The sequence below is a fragment of the Mirounga leonina genome, unplaced genomic scaffold (genome assembly GCF_011800145.1).
Source record: "Mirounga leonina isolate KUSES-001 unplaced genomic scaffold, KU_Mleo_1.0 Mir_98, whole genome shotgun sequence".
NCBI classification, from domain to species: domain Eukaryota; kingdom Metazoa; phylum Chordata; class Mammalia; order Carnivora; family Phocidae; genus Mirounga; species Mirounga leonina.
In genome coordinates, this window is record NW_023270921.1 from 1,173,987 (window position 1) to 1,188,792 (window position 14,806).

The 14,806-nt window shown below is 37.8% G+C and overlaps 1 pseudogene; it reads left to right on the forward strand.

Moving 5' to 3' along the window:
• The first annotated feature begins 1,968 nt into the window (after window positions 1–1,968).
• LOC118006640 lies at window positions 1,969–13,832 on the forward strand (annotated as a pseudogene).
• Window positions 13,833–14,806: the final 974 nt, after the last annotated feature.

The window sequence follows — 14,806 nt, forward strand, 5'->3', positions numbered from 1 at the left end:
CATCAGGTAGCCTCTGGAAAACTCCATGTCCACTTGTGAGAGAATGAAAATAAAAAGGTAAATAATTTTTCAGCATTATTATGAAAAGAGTTTTGACCTCCTAGACCTCCTGAAAAAGTTTCAGGGACACCCCTTTAGAGGTCCTCAGAACACATAATGAGTACTTCTGCCTTAAAAATGGACTTTTACAGAAGGTGTATAGAGAAACTATTATTTGAGGGAATTTAATTGCTTATATTAATGCTCTCATGATACAGATTTGTTTTTAAGCCAAGTCCGGGTCATAGGTTTATTTTGTGACTTTTAAGTTCCATCATCAACTACTGATCTGAAAGTCACTTATACCCTGGGCCTTGAAGAAAAAGAAAAATATTGTGATGTTATATAACTGAAAATTTAAGTCTCCTTTCTAAAAAAACACTCTAGGAAAGACAGACCTATGAATGTGGACTAGTATATGTAATATGTGCTGGACTCCTTTATCTTTTTACCCTTTATCCTTGTGAAGTCGTGGAGGCTGATGAGCCCCGAAATCCATAACAAATAATTCAGACTTCGCATAGGTAGGAATTGTTAACCACAGCATTCTGAGACAAGGAACTAAAAATAGTTATAATTTGGAGAAGTCATTTGGTTTTTGGAATGAGATAGGCTTGTGAGATGAAAGACTGAAGGCTAGAAAAAAAGCAAGTCAAGGAGCATAGCGGTTTCAGGCAAAGGATGGACTTTTTTATAGGCAGCATGAGAAGAAAAGAAAAGCATTGGTTTGAGAGATATTCTGAGAAATTGACTGATGTGGAGGAGACTGGCAGTGGCCCATCAACATTTGTTTTCCATTTCTTCATAAGCACATGGATTGGCCATGTCGCCTAGGTTCCTTTACAGGTTGGAGGGTGGGTGCACATGACCTCATCCTTGCCGACAGAATCTAGGCAGAAATAATGTAGGTTATTCTAGCCTTGGGGATGTGCTTCCTTTATGTTCTCTTTTGCCTTCCCATTAGCTAGAACCCACGAAAGTCCAGCTTTAATTGGGCAGATGATGAAAGTGCCCTATGGGTATGGTGGAACAACATGATGGAAATAACCAATGTTCTAAATAACTTTGGGGAATGCAGCTGCCTACTCACCTGAAGCATTCAGCCTACATTCGAATTGAGAAACAAATTTTTACCTTCTTTAAGCCACTGAACTATTAGTGGCCCCATTTATTACATTAGCTTAGCCTTACCCTCATACAACAGAATATAGAGTAGAGCTTTGAGATAGTAAGAACTCAAGGATAACTCTAAGGTTCTGAACCAGAATGACAGATTCTGAATAAATCATGCATGTGTTCACTTCCTTACTCACTTATTCATTAACTCACTCAAATATTTATCTAGTGCTTATTATTTGCCATGCACTGTTCTACGTGCTGGCTATTCAGCAGTGAACAAAGCAAAAAGTTCTTGCCTTCAAGAAGCCTATATTTTTGTGGTTGCCTTCCAATGCCATGCAAATAAATACAAAGAGAGTAGTGACAGATGCTAGGAAGAAAAGTCAAGCAGATAAAGGGCACAGAGAATTTGAGGAAGAGTAATTAAGTAAGACTTCTCTGAAGAATTGACTTTTGAAGAAGTGGTGAGCACCTGAGAAAGTGAAAATGAGATCTGTATATACTGCATTGATTCTATATTGAAACTGCATGTTTGAGTTTTGATGTGCCCTTGAGGTATCTGGGACTGTACAAAAAGATATGGATCAGTGTTAGAGGGTATCTGTACATTATTCAGCTATATAACTCAGTGAAACAAAGGAATCTGTGAAGAGTAAAAACAAAAAGCAAGAGGACACAATGAATATAGTAATTATCAAAGATGTGTTGGAAGAAAAGTGACTGGGAAGGTATAAGAAAAAAAGACCTATAAATGTGAGAAATAGGTGAAGAGATCAGGATGGTGATGAAGAAAAATAAAAGACAATAGAAATGTCTCAGGAACTGAAGCCAGAAGTCTTCAAAGGGGCAGGTATGAAAAGCTGTGCCCCATACATCAGAAAGATCAAGGAAGATAAGGACAGAGAAAATGCCTTTGAACTTGGCTGAATTGAGATCATTGGATACCATAAAGAGGCAAAGATGGAAGCCAGATTTAGGAGGGGAATTAGGGGGGGAAATACTTTAAATATAGTTCATCTAACTCCTCACCATTGTTATTGGACATTTATTGAGTGCAGTGGTTCTATAGAGCTCTACTCTGATAGCCAAAGTATTCACTGAGTCTAGTTACCACATTTGTAAAGAATGACTGAAGAAGTACCAGAGTCTGGCACCTCTGTTAACCCTTTTAGAAAGGCTCTGGAGGACAGAATTACAAAATATTTTTAACCCCTTTGGTTGCCTGGCTTTGCTGAATTCAGCAAGACTCAAGAATCCACAACCTAAGCGGACAAATCAATTAGATGTTAAAATCCCAGAGGCTACAACTAAGCTGTCAGAAAAAAGTGAGTGTGGAGAGGTAATTATCCAGTAATTATAAGAAACTAGGCAAAAATCTAAGAGAAAAAAGGTCTATTGGCATGTTGTAAAACTATTTGAGAGGTTAACAATTTGCTTAGTTTTGTTGACACTAGGCTAAAATATGTGTTTCATCAGAAGATGATGTTCCTTGGGCTCTCTATTACCATACTATTAAAAACTCAGCTGAAAAGACTCTGAAAAAAAGCAACACATGTGAAAATGACAGGAAGTAAAGAAGTCAGTTGGGCCTTAGAAATTCACGTAGCAAGAAGCAAAATCCTCCTGCATTTTGGATTGTGAGCCATCATCCAGCTGATGCTTGGCCACTCTGAAAACACTGGAGAAACAGGTGGCATACAGCTTTGCATCTCCAAGGCATCCACGGCAAGAGAAGATCGGTGATAAAATTTGCCATAATCTGCTTCTCTGGAAATGGAATCTTCCCGATAATTTATGGTTTCTCTGAGTTTTACTTTGCTCTGTGTGAAATAATAGGGCATATACAACTGTAGGCTTGCCTGTACTGCAAGCCCAAGTAAATAAAAACCAAACCTAGTAACACACACAAGCACACGAGGTTAGTTATTATTTGTAGTTCAAAATAATTTTAGAAGATCAATTATCCCCCACCCAATACTTTAGAGTCTACCCAAGAGGATAAAACATAAAATCTTTAGTAAGGGTAGCCATGAATCGAGGAAGAAGAAAAAAGGCTTACTTGATTTGAGGGCCAACACAAAAGAAATAGAAAGGGAAGAAGCACTCATCTGATGGGTAAATGCACAAGGTGTGGTATGGAAAAGTGCGACTAGACAAAGCAAAAGACTTCGGTGAAGATAGTTGAAATACTTTGTTTTAAAAATGTTTAGTCATGGTGATTTCTTTAATGCTGTTTTTCCCTCAGAATGATAGGGATTCCGTTTTTTTCCCCCGGGCTCTAATTTTAGGATTACGTTAAAGTGCATTAGGCAATAAAACGAAGACACCCCATAACTCTAGAGGTTTTAGTTACTCTATTCCTTGTGGACTCCAGAATTGTTACATAAAATGTTTTCCAATTTAATCTATATTTTTTTTCTGAAAAAATTAGCATTTGTGTTTACCCTGTGTACTTTCTAAAATGCACATCATGTACAAAGTCTATTAATAGCGGAAACATAATTTACCTCTTATAGCTGGATTAATTTGCAATCACCTGACACTGGTTGTCTTTTTTCAAAGACAAAGTCTTGATTGTCTTCATGGGAAAAAAAAATGCTACAACAAACCAAGCTACATTTGTTTTCAGAAAATTGTTTTTCTTCTAGAGAGAAAAAACATTTTTCTTCAAAATTAATGATGATAAATCTATTTTTATACTTGAGATTTAATGAGATTCCTTTCCTTCCCCACCACCCACTAAATCAGAATGGCAGCCTGAAATCACTCACTATTGCATAGCAAGAATACATAAGCAACATGTTTTGGAAAGTTGTAGAGTTAAGTGAAGGTCTTGGTTTTGTAAGACATAATGCAATTGACAATTGAAAAAAAAAAAAACAACACAGGATAAATTCATGAAGTTAGAATTCTACAAGAGTCCCTAAACCTCTTGGCATTGAACTAATTAGTGCTATAGTAAGCCGTGCATAAACCAGATGGGTGACTGGATGACAGAGGCAGTAAATGAGATCTTTTGTGACACCTTCTTCTTAGTTTAGTAATGTCCTATCTGTCCCCAGAGGCTGTATCCTGAATGAATCAAGGCTTCTGTTGCGACCTATAGCCACTGATCCATAGCACATATTCTTATATCAAATAGGAATTGATAGGAAGTAGAGAAAGACAGGAAGGTTTGAGAATCATTAACCTGGTTGAAGTTTGCTATGAGTGAAGTAATCTTATATTTGAACAGCCAGTCAGGACTAGGAACCAAGTGTGAGGCTGATGAGAAAATGGCACTTTCTTCTTCTTGTCGCAAAAATGAGACTTATGGGCATTTGGCTCTCTAAACTCTTCTACTGTAACTACCATTTAATAGTTGTCTTCTATGTACCAGGCACCAGACTAGGTGCTAGCCTTATATTGTTTCTCTTTCTCATCTACAAACATGTAAGATAAGTGTATCCCATTTTGCAGAAAAGGAAAGTAATCTCCAGTCAAGAGAAGTTGCCCAATGACTCAGAATATGTGGCTAGAGACACAATTATATTTAAATTAATTGCATTTGTAACACTTAATTCTGATGTGTTTATTCACAAAGCCATTTTTATTATTGATACGCAATCAAGGAAAACCTAAAAAGTTTTAAGTGTTGCTTTTTGACATCATGAATCATTTTTTTCCTTGAAAAGCAAACCCTTCAGGTCTTCAGAAAATAAGACTTGTAGGTACAACAATGTGTGGTTATCATTGGCTCTCTAAGTCCAGTTCTATGGGTCACTTTCAATTTCTGGAATGTACCATGTTTGTTTTGTCTTGTTTTTGTCTTCTTTTGATTATCTCCCCTTGGCCCTCTACAGGGATTATTTCCTATGATGCACCATCCATCTGCCCAATCCCAACTCAGCCTTTGGTTTCTCAGTTCAGATGCCAGTTCCTCAAGAAGCCGAGGTCATGTGCCCCAGCTGTGTGCCTTTGCCTGCTTGCATGCTTGTATCCCCCACTTGCCTTTGGTTGCCCAGAGTATATACTTTTTTCAGCTTTGTAACCCCAGAACCAGCACAATGCAGAACAGGTACTCAAATATTTATTAACTGTATATACATTAAAGTATGAGTGACTATCAGACCTGCCAAAGTCAGATGAGAACTGCACTGCTTTATTAAGGGCTGAAGGTAAGGAAGAAACAGAAAATAGGGCTATTTCAGAATGAGGCCTGGAATTTAATAAAATAATGAGGGAGAGACAAACAGAGACAGAGACAGACATCGGGTTGGAGAGGTGGAGAGACAGAGAGAGAATGCTGTAATTTATTGGAGTCAAGCAGTCTTGGATATTAATACTTGTTCTTTGACCTTGGGCATGTTACTTAATTTCTCTGAACCACTTTTTCATGTGTTTAAGAAAGGGTTGTTGGGCTAGTTTGATGTTTGCCTACTATGTAAAAAACTCTGTATGTGGCATTACCATTATTATTATTATGAAGGGTGTAAGAAAAGTATTATTCTCTTGGATAAACTTACTTGGTTCTGTGCATCTTTTTCTTTGTTCCCTGTTGCGATGGATGCCGAGTCTTTATGCTTTTTCTTGATTTTAGGCAAGGTGGAAGATACTTTATATTTTTACATCTGTTTTCCTTTCTGTTGTTCCTATTTCCTTCATGAAAATGTTTGTATATGTTTTGCTCCTATGGCTTCTTTTAACTGAGGAGAATATGCACCATTAAAAGGATTTAACAAATAATTAAAAGACAATTAAAAAAATCATACCACCCTAGCCCAACCCATTTCTCTTTTGCATACAACTCGCCACAAGCACAAATTCTTACCTAGTTATGATTATTATGTGTATATATGTTGCGTATATAATACGCCTAAGTATATATTGTATTCTGCTCTTTTGCTTAATATCTCATAATAAGTATTATCCATGTGTACTTCAAGAATCAAAAACATCTGGGAAAAAGGCTTTGTTACATCAACTGGTCCCTTACGCCCTTCTCATTGGTTACCATTGTACAGTCTAAATGTAATAGTCCATCTAACATTATTGTGTATGTTCTGTTTTTTCATCGCATTTCTCATGGCATAGCTTCCTAACCTTTTAATTATGGCAAAATATTCAAAAGGTTAATGAAACAACCCCCAAAGGAGCCCCTGGTACAATATAGTTCCCCAGGCTTATTGTCCCTGGCTTAAAACTGATTCTGTGAAAGAACAGTGTGCACCTCTAGAAAGGCTAGCAATTCTGCCATCAGATAAATGATTGCAGCCTTCAGTGGGCTGGCTCCCTTTATTTTAGCTACTGGTTGTAGAGCTGAGAGACAGAAGCCTGCATGGAGGATGAAGGCCCAGACTTTTTTTTTTTTAACTGAAATGTCAAGCTATGTGACTATGCCTGGCAGAAGACGACCCCCTGCGAGATGTGATAAGCCCCAGGCCCTCTCCACACACTGCTCTGAAAATGCGGTGGGAGGGCTTCCCAGGCTGATGGAACTAATGACAGTAATAGCTCTGGGTAATTTGTCTTTTTCCTTACTGTGCACATTCTCTCCATGTGGTGCACTTTACACCTACCACCAGGCTCACATCTGGAATGCTACGACCCTCTCAGTCCTGATTCAGAGAGGTCGAATTCTCCTGTAAAGTAAATCTGACCTCTAATTTTCTTAATAATTCAGGATTATGCTAATGCTACTCAGCAACCAGTGTAGAATGGTACAGGAGCACTGAAGAAAGCTTAATCCCTTGTACTGGAAACATGACCAAGCTTTCCTTGCATATTTGGCTATAATTTGTCTTCTCTATCATTCTAAGAGAGAAAATAAAAATTTGGAAAAGTGTGTAATTTACATCATTCATGCTTTGTTTCTGGTTATAGCGCATCCCCTGCTTAAGAAGAAATTTTCTGTTTCTTTTCCTTGGTAAACAGATTTTCTACTAAGGATTTATAAGAATACTAATGATAGGTTTGGGTTTTTAATTCTAACTGTAAAAAATACTTAGATAGTTAAAAAGACTGACAAAATAATTTCAGGGATAGATAAAACAGACTTCACAACAGCTTAATCTCATAAATGCAGAGTGCTTTCAGGAAGATTTTAACAATAAAAATCCTTTTTTGGTGCTGGTTCCACAACAAGATTCTACTTTTAATCTTGTATTTTGTCTCATGTTTTTTATGTTTATGTTTAAAATAGCCATATTATTAAAAGTATAAACATCTGAACATATCTTTTAGAAAAATATGATCTTAAGTTTTAAGAAATGTTTGTACTACATTAAAAGGGTAGCCTCTTCAATTTTAGCTCTCTGTGAATAAAGGGAGAATAAATTAGTATGTGAAATATTCCCCCAGAGAACAAGAGATTCTCAGCATTGTAGAGGTATGAGAACCACACTATTTGCTAGGAAAAACATGTATGCTCATTAGTATGGGTATCTGGATCATTCTGTCAAAATATTTATAAAGTTATTTCTAAGTTATAAATAGACAATTTTATTACTTTCTTCTTCAATTCAGGTGTAATTGTTTTGAGGACTAAAGATTGTACACAATTATGAAATGATTATATTGGTTAGTAATTTATGTTTCTCACAAGCAATGTAGAGATTATAAACATTTTTCCATAAATAATATCTGTGGCTATAATTGGTCAATAAAAAGATAATTCATCAGTGGTGTTTAATCTCTTTCGGTACCCTTCACTACTGTCTCAATCGCTCAAGCTTCACACGAGTTTGAAGGCAGAAGAATTTGCATCTCTAAGTATTGGGTCACCTCACATTTAACCATGGAATCAGACACTCCATAAAATCCCTATTTCACCTGAGTGACTCAGTGGGTTAAGTGTCTGCCTTCGGCTCAGGTCGTGATCCCAGGGTCCTGGGATCGAGTCCCAAATCAGGCTCCTTGCTCAGTGGGGAGTCTGATTCTCTCTCTCCCTCTGCTGCTCTCCCTGCTTGTGCTCTCTCTCTCTCTCTGTCAAATAAATAAATAAATCCTAAAGAAAAATAAAATAAAATCCCTATTTACCTTCTGGATGGATGATATAAATTGATTCCAGAAAAAAATATATATATATATTTTCTAACTTGGGTATCCTAAGAGATCAACGTCTACCCATTGGTTTAGGATAAAACCAGTCTAATTAGGGAGAGGGAAATAGGGAAAAATGTCATCCTGCATGTCCCAGGGTCCTCCCTAGCCCATTCCTTTCTGTCAGGTCTGAGCCTTTAGAAAGGATTGCTCTAGGAAAAAATAATGATCATTATGCCTGGGTAACATAAAACAAGATGCAGAAAGGCTGCTGTAGAGGCTGATTGTGACAGGTGTACTGCATTGACCCTTCCTGGGTCTCATCCCTTTGGGCAAGATTTGTGCACAGAGTGGAGCTTCTGCTTATATGACAGATCATGGGAGGTGAGGTAGTTGAGAGCCGCTTAGCTGGTGGGTTTGGGATTCAACAAAGATCCGCAACAGTTTGAATATTATATGTGTGTGTGTGTGTGTGTGTATACATACATACATATATAATGCTTTAAGATATTTGACAAGAAAACTCCCCAAAGAACAATAACAAATTAGATAGTGATTTCAGCAAAATCTGTGTAGGGTGAAAAGTCAGTCAGTTCATTTCACTGAAATAGTTGATAACCCAGTAAAGGGAAATCTACAAGAACAGCCTGTTCAGGATAAGACCAAAGTTGACCACACCAGTTGTTTTTACCAATACCTTCCATTTAATGAGCCAGGATCCTCATATGTATCACTTTACACAGGCCTCACAACAGCTCCAAATGGTTCATGTTATTAGGAGAAGGAAACTGAAGATCAGAGAAGTCCAATACAGAGAAGGTGGTAAGATGGGAACCTAGATCTGTTTGACAGAAAAGCCCTCCATCTTGTTTCTCATCCTCTAATCCACCCTCCCTTCTTTTTCCCACTCCTTTCCCTGGCCATGTGTGGCTTTCCTCTCAAAAGACAGGAAAGTTCCAAGAAAACAAAGGTCTACAGCAAGAAAGAATCAAGCCCATGGGGGCTTGAATCCCCTTTCTGCCAGTTGAGTGACCTGGGCAGTTAGCCGACCTCTCCGGGTCTCACTGTTCTCCCTGACAAGCTGTGGATAATTCTAACTCATGGAAGACTGAGTGAGAGAATCAGATCAGCTGCTGAGCACAGCAGGCACTCAATGAGCGCCATGCATTAATTTATAAAGATAAGCCTCCCAGTCAAAGTTTGAAAGGTTTTTTTTTTCCCCTTTCCTTCAGCAACTTGAAGGAAAACATACCCCTTTTCTTTAGAAGACTCATAAAATTGAAGCATATTTATCCATAAAAGCATATTTATTTACATTTTTATAAAACGTGGCCTCTCAGGATAGTCAACACTTTTTGGACACGGTTATTATATGTAAAATAGTACTTCGGAATATTTTCCTTTAAACCAATCTCTTTAGCTTGTAAAAATGGTAAGCATGGCATTTTTGATTTAGATAGTAGTTAAGATTTTATAGCTTATTTGGCTGATTCTTGAGAAATGCTGATAGCCATTTATCTTGAGCTGCCTTCCTCCCAGTACCACCTTTCCTAGAGAAGCTTCTTGGGATACTGAGAGTGGAATGGGGAAGTTAACTAGTTCTTAAGAGAGCTTACTGGGTAAGTATCCTGGACACTCTCAGCTGTTATGTTTTCATTACTTCATTGATTTAGCATAGGCTTATTGAACTCTTAAGTATGTCTAAATTCTGTGAAATTATAAAGATATGTAAAAAAGGCTTTTTGACCTACGGCAGTTTATTGTTGAGTAAGGGAGCTGAAACATTATATATAAACAGATATAAACCTGTGGAAAGGTGAAAAACTGAGTTCACAGGAGGAAGAATCCCTTCAACTGAAGGGATTAGGCTTCACGGATGGGTGATTTTTGAACTTGGTTATCGAGCAGGTATGATTTGGATAAAGATAAATGGAAGACATTTCAGGTGGAAGAAGGAAGGAATAAAATGAGCAAAAACATGAATGATAGTGTGAGGGCTGTGTACAGGGAACAATGAGAAGTCCCCCTCTGATGTGCATTTTGCCATAGGTTTATAGCAGAATCACATACTCCCAAGCCCCCTTACCCTCCCGAAAGTCCCTCTGGGATGAGGCCCAGGAGTCAGCATGTTTAACGTGGATCCCAGTTCATTCGGATAGAACCACTGAGAAACAGACATGGCTGAGTAACTGGAAATTATGGAATGGCTGGAGGGTAGACAAGTGGTTCTTAGCCCAGGCTGCACACACATTAAGATCAAGCAGAGAGGTGGCTCATCCTCCCTCCCACCCTGTCTCCCTCCCTTTCTCCCTTCCTTCTTTCCTTTTCTCTCTTTCTTTCATACCTAAGCCCCAGGCCAATTAAACTAGAATCTCTGAGCATGGGGCCTATGTATCTATCTATCTATCTATCTATCTATATATATATATATTTACTTTTTATTATGGAATTTAAAAAAATTGAAGTATAATGAACATACAGTGTTATATTAGTTTCTGGAGTATAATATAGTGATTTAACATCACTATAGGAGTACACTTAATGCTCATCACAGTAAGTGTACTCTTAATCCCTTTTATCTATTTCACCCATCCCCCCCATCTACTCCCCTCTGGTAACCACCAGTTTGTTTTCTGTATTAAAGAGTCTGTTTTTTTATTTGTCTCTTTTTTTTCTGTTTTGTTTCTTAAATTCCACATATGAGGGAAATCATATATCTGTCTTTTTCTGTCTGACTTATTTCCCTTAGCGTAATACTTTCTAGATCCATCCATGTTGTTGCAAATGGCAAGCTCTCATTCTTTTTCATGGCTGAGTAATATTCCATTGTAGTATTATGGAAAACTTTAAATATATATAAAAGTAAGCAGAACACTATAGTGAACACCCATGCACCCACCACCCAGTTTCAATAACTGTACCAGTTGTATTTCCTTTGTATCTCTACCAGTTTTCTCACCTTCTATATGATTTTGAAAAAATCTTATACATTATAAAATTTCATCTATAACATTTCAGATTTCTAAAGGTTCAGATTTTGCACTCTGGGACTATATCACTTTCCCGTAGCCGGCTTACAGAGGCTCCCTCCCCCTGCTGTTTATCTTTCTATATATCCCCTTGGATTCACTTCTCCATACCTCCTACCTTGCAAAAAGTGGTGCTTTTCTATTTATAGAATTCCAGCAATCATCACAGGGTCCTGAGATTGAGCGCCTTATCAGACTCTGCACTCAGTGGGGAGTCTCCTGGATATTCTCTCCCTCTCTCACCACAAAGAAATGAATACATCTTTTAAAAAAAACATAATTTTTAAAGATTATTCATTTATTTATTTGTCAGAGAGAGAGAGAGAGAGAGCATGCCCACAAGCAGGGGGAACAGCAGGCAGTGGGAGAAGCAGGCTCCCCGCCGAGCAGGATTTGATCCCCAGACCCTGGGATCATGACCTGAGCTGAAGGCAGATGCTTAACCAACTGAGCCACCCATGCATCCCAACCAGTAATTTTTAAATATCATGAAATAGCCAGTTGCATTCGATTTTTTACTATTTCATAAATGTGTGTATGCATATAAATTTTTACAGATTGTTTGAATCAGAGTTTTGACTAGGTCTACACATTATGATTGGTTGATATGTCTCCTTCAATCTATGTGTTTCCTCTCTATTTCTCTCTCTCTCTCTTTTAGTTTAGTTTTCTTCAAGAAACTAGATTGTCCTACAGTTTCCCTCACCCTGCATTTTACTGATTACATTCCTGTGGTATCATGTAACATATTTTCTAATCATTTATAGATATTTGGATCTAGAGGTTTAATAAGATTTAGGTTCCAGAGTTTTGTTTTGTTTTGTTGTTGTTGTTTGTCTTGTTTTTTTGCAAGACCATTTTCTAGGTGTGTTCTTTCATTAGGAGCATATAATATCTATGTGTCTCTCTTATTGAGGTGTTAGCAACCACTGATAATCAATGCCTAGAGCCATTTATTTAATATAAACTGCAAAATGATGATATTCTATCTTACCTTCATTAACTTGCTGGAATACTTCTGTAGAGACATTTTCTCTCATCTACTAGTTGTATAAAAAGTGGTACAGTTTAAATGGGAAAGGCAAGATACATGATCCTTTCCCTTATTTATCAGTTTTCAAAATAATGAATTTGTTCATTAGCATCATGTAATGGAATTCAATTATTAGAGTAATTATCTGACTTGCTATTAATATGAATTTAAACATGTATGGGGTATTCTAGTCCATTGCAGTGTTACTGTTTTTGATGCTCAGATTATTGTCTCTTTGCTTGGTGGGAACCTGTTCAATTTGGCTCCTGAGTTCTTTTAACATAACCCTAATAGTATTTAAAATATTATTTACTATTTGATAAGACAAGATGTCCCAGCATCATCACATACATCACATACATTTCCTGCCCCAAACCTACAGTCAGTTAATTATTCCTCCAAAGAGCTCTTTAGTAGGAAACCATATTTTAAGACTGCAGTCTAGGGCGCCTGGGTGGCTCAGTTGGTTAAGCGACTGCCTTCGGCTTAGGTCATGATCCTGGAGTCCCGGGATCGAGTCCCGCATCGGGCTCTCTGCTTGGCAGGGAGTCTGCTTCTCCCTCTGACCCTCCTGCCTCTCATGCTCTCTGTCTCTCATTCTCTCTCTCTCAAATAAGTAAATAAAATCTTAAAAAAAAAAAAGACTGCAGTCTAGATACTAGTGGTTCTCATTGCTATTTATGCAATGTTTCTGAGCCTCTTCAATACAAAGAGCTAAGGGAGATTTTCTTTTTTAAGGTACCATCATATCACAAATTTATACTGATACTTTTAATTCAAAGCCAGAACCACAGGGTATCTCTTTTCCCTAGCTTTCCCCCAAATCCCAGTTCTCAATGACATCAGGAATATTAAAATGAGACTGTTTTATACTAAATTATTTGCCCTACAATGCACACATGGATGTTTCAAATTAACAACACGAGAGCCGAGGGGACCCTGCGTGGTCCCACCAATGTCCTGGTGGAGCACCCGATGACATCATTGAATTTGAAATATTTAAAGTGGATACAAAACTGTTTCAGCAATACAGACAATTAAATGTGGTGTTGTGGGTGATGGTGCCATTGGTAAAACATGTCTCCTGATATCCCATACAACAAACAGATTTCCATCTGAGTATTAGCCTACTGTTTTTGACAACTATGCAGTCACAGGATTGGTGGAGAGCCATATACTCTTGAACTTTGTGATAGTGCAGGGCAAGAGGATTCTAACAGATGACGACCACTGAGCTCTGCACAAACAGATGTATTTCCAGTTTGTTTTTCCCCATCCTCATATGAAAATGTGAAGGAAAAGTGGGTGCCAGAGATAACTCACCATTGTCCAAAGACTCCTTTCTTGCTTGGTGGGACTCAACTGATCTCGGAGATGACCCCTCTACAATTGAGAAACTTGCCAAGAACAAACAGGAGCCTATCACCGCAGAGACTGCTGAAAAGCTGGCCCATGACCTGAAGGCAGTCGAGTATGTGGACTGTTCTGCACTCACACGGAAAGGCCTAAAGAATGTATTTGATGGAGCAGTATTGGCTGCCCTGGAGCCTCCAGACCGTGGAAGAGCCGCAGGTACCTGCGTGCTGCTGTGAACGTCTCCCAGAGCCCTTTCTGCACAGCTGGTGTCAGCATTGTTCTAAAGGCAATGTTAAATCAAACTAAAGATTAAAGATTAAAATTCGTTTTTGCAATAATGACAGATGCCCTGCACCTACCTACATGCACTCGTGTGAGACGAGGCCCGTAGGTATGATCCCCATCCACCTCTCAGTACTCCTTCGTTTGAGTAATTGTGTGTTGTCAGAAAAGTGATTAATACTAGTTTTTGTTTTGCTATTTCAATTTTTTTTTTTTTTTGGCTTAAAAGCAAGGCATGCTTGTGATGACTCTATAACAGACTAATTTGGGTTGTGGAAGCTGCTCCCAGGCTCCATCCACATTATGGAGAATAATCTGGGACATTTAGGTTTTTTATTTTATTTTATTTATTTATTTATTTATTTATTTATTTATTTATTTATTTATTTATTTATTTATTTATTTATTTATTTAGCGGGAGTAGGAAGGGTGTGTAGGGTTTGTTTTTATTTAGTCATGTTTTTAAAATTCATTAACCACGGGGCAGCCCTTAATGGGAGAAGGACGGATTGATTCCACATTCCGCTTCCTAGATCTAGTTTAGAAAACTTGTTCCCCACCTGGAGCTATTAGAAAGAGTATAGTAAATGCTTCATTTAATATCATACTCCTTTTTGAACTTTGCCTTTTCTCTCCACCCTTAAGTAGGTCCGGTATTTGATGAAACTCATGAAAGTGGGTGGAACCTGTCTTGCCCCTCCTTTTTTCTAGGGTGCACTATACATGTGACTGTAACTTTCAAGAATGATTTGCCATTTGCTAATTTTTTAAAAATTAATTTCTAACGTCTTTCACTGATCAATGAAGAAAAGTATTTCACTTTTTGAAATACACCAGATGGATTGAATACATAATTAAAAAACATCTTTTTTCACTGTCAGTCATTGTCTTACATGCTTAGCATAGATGTCCTGCTTACTAGCATATG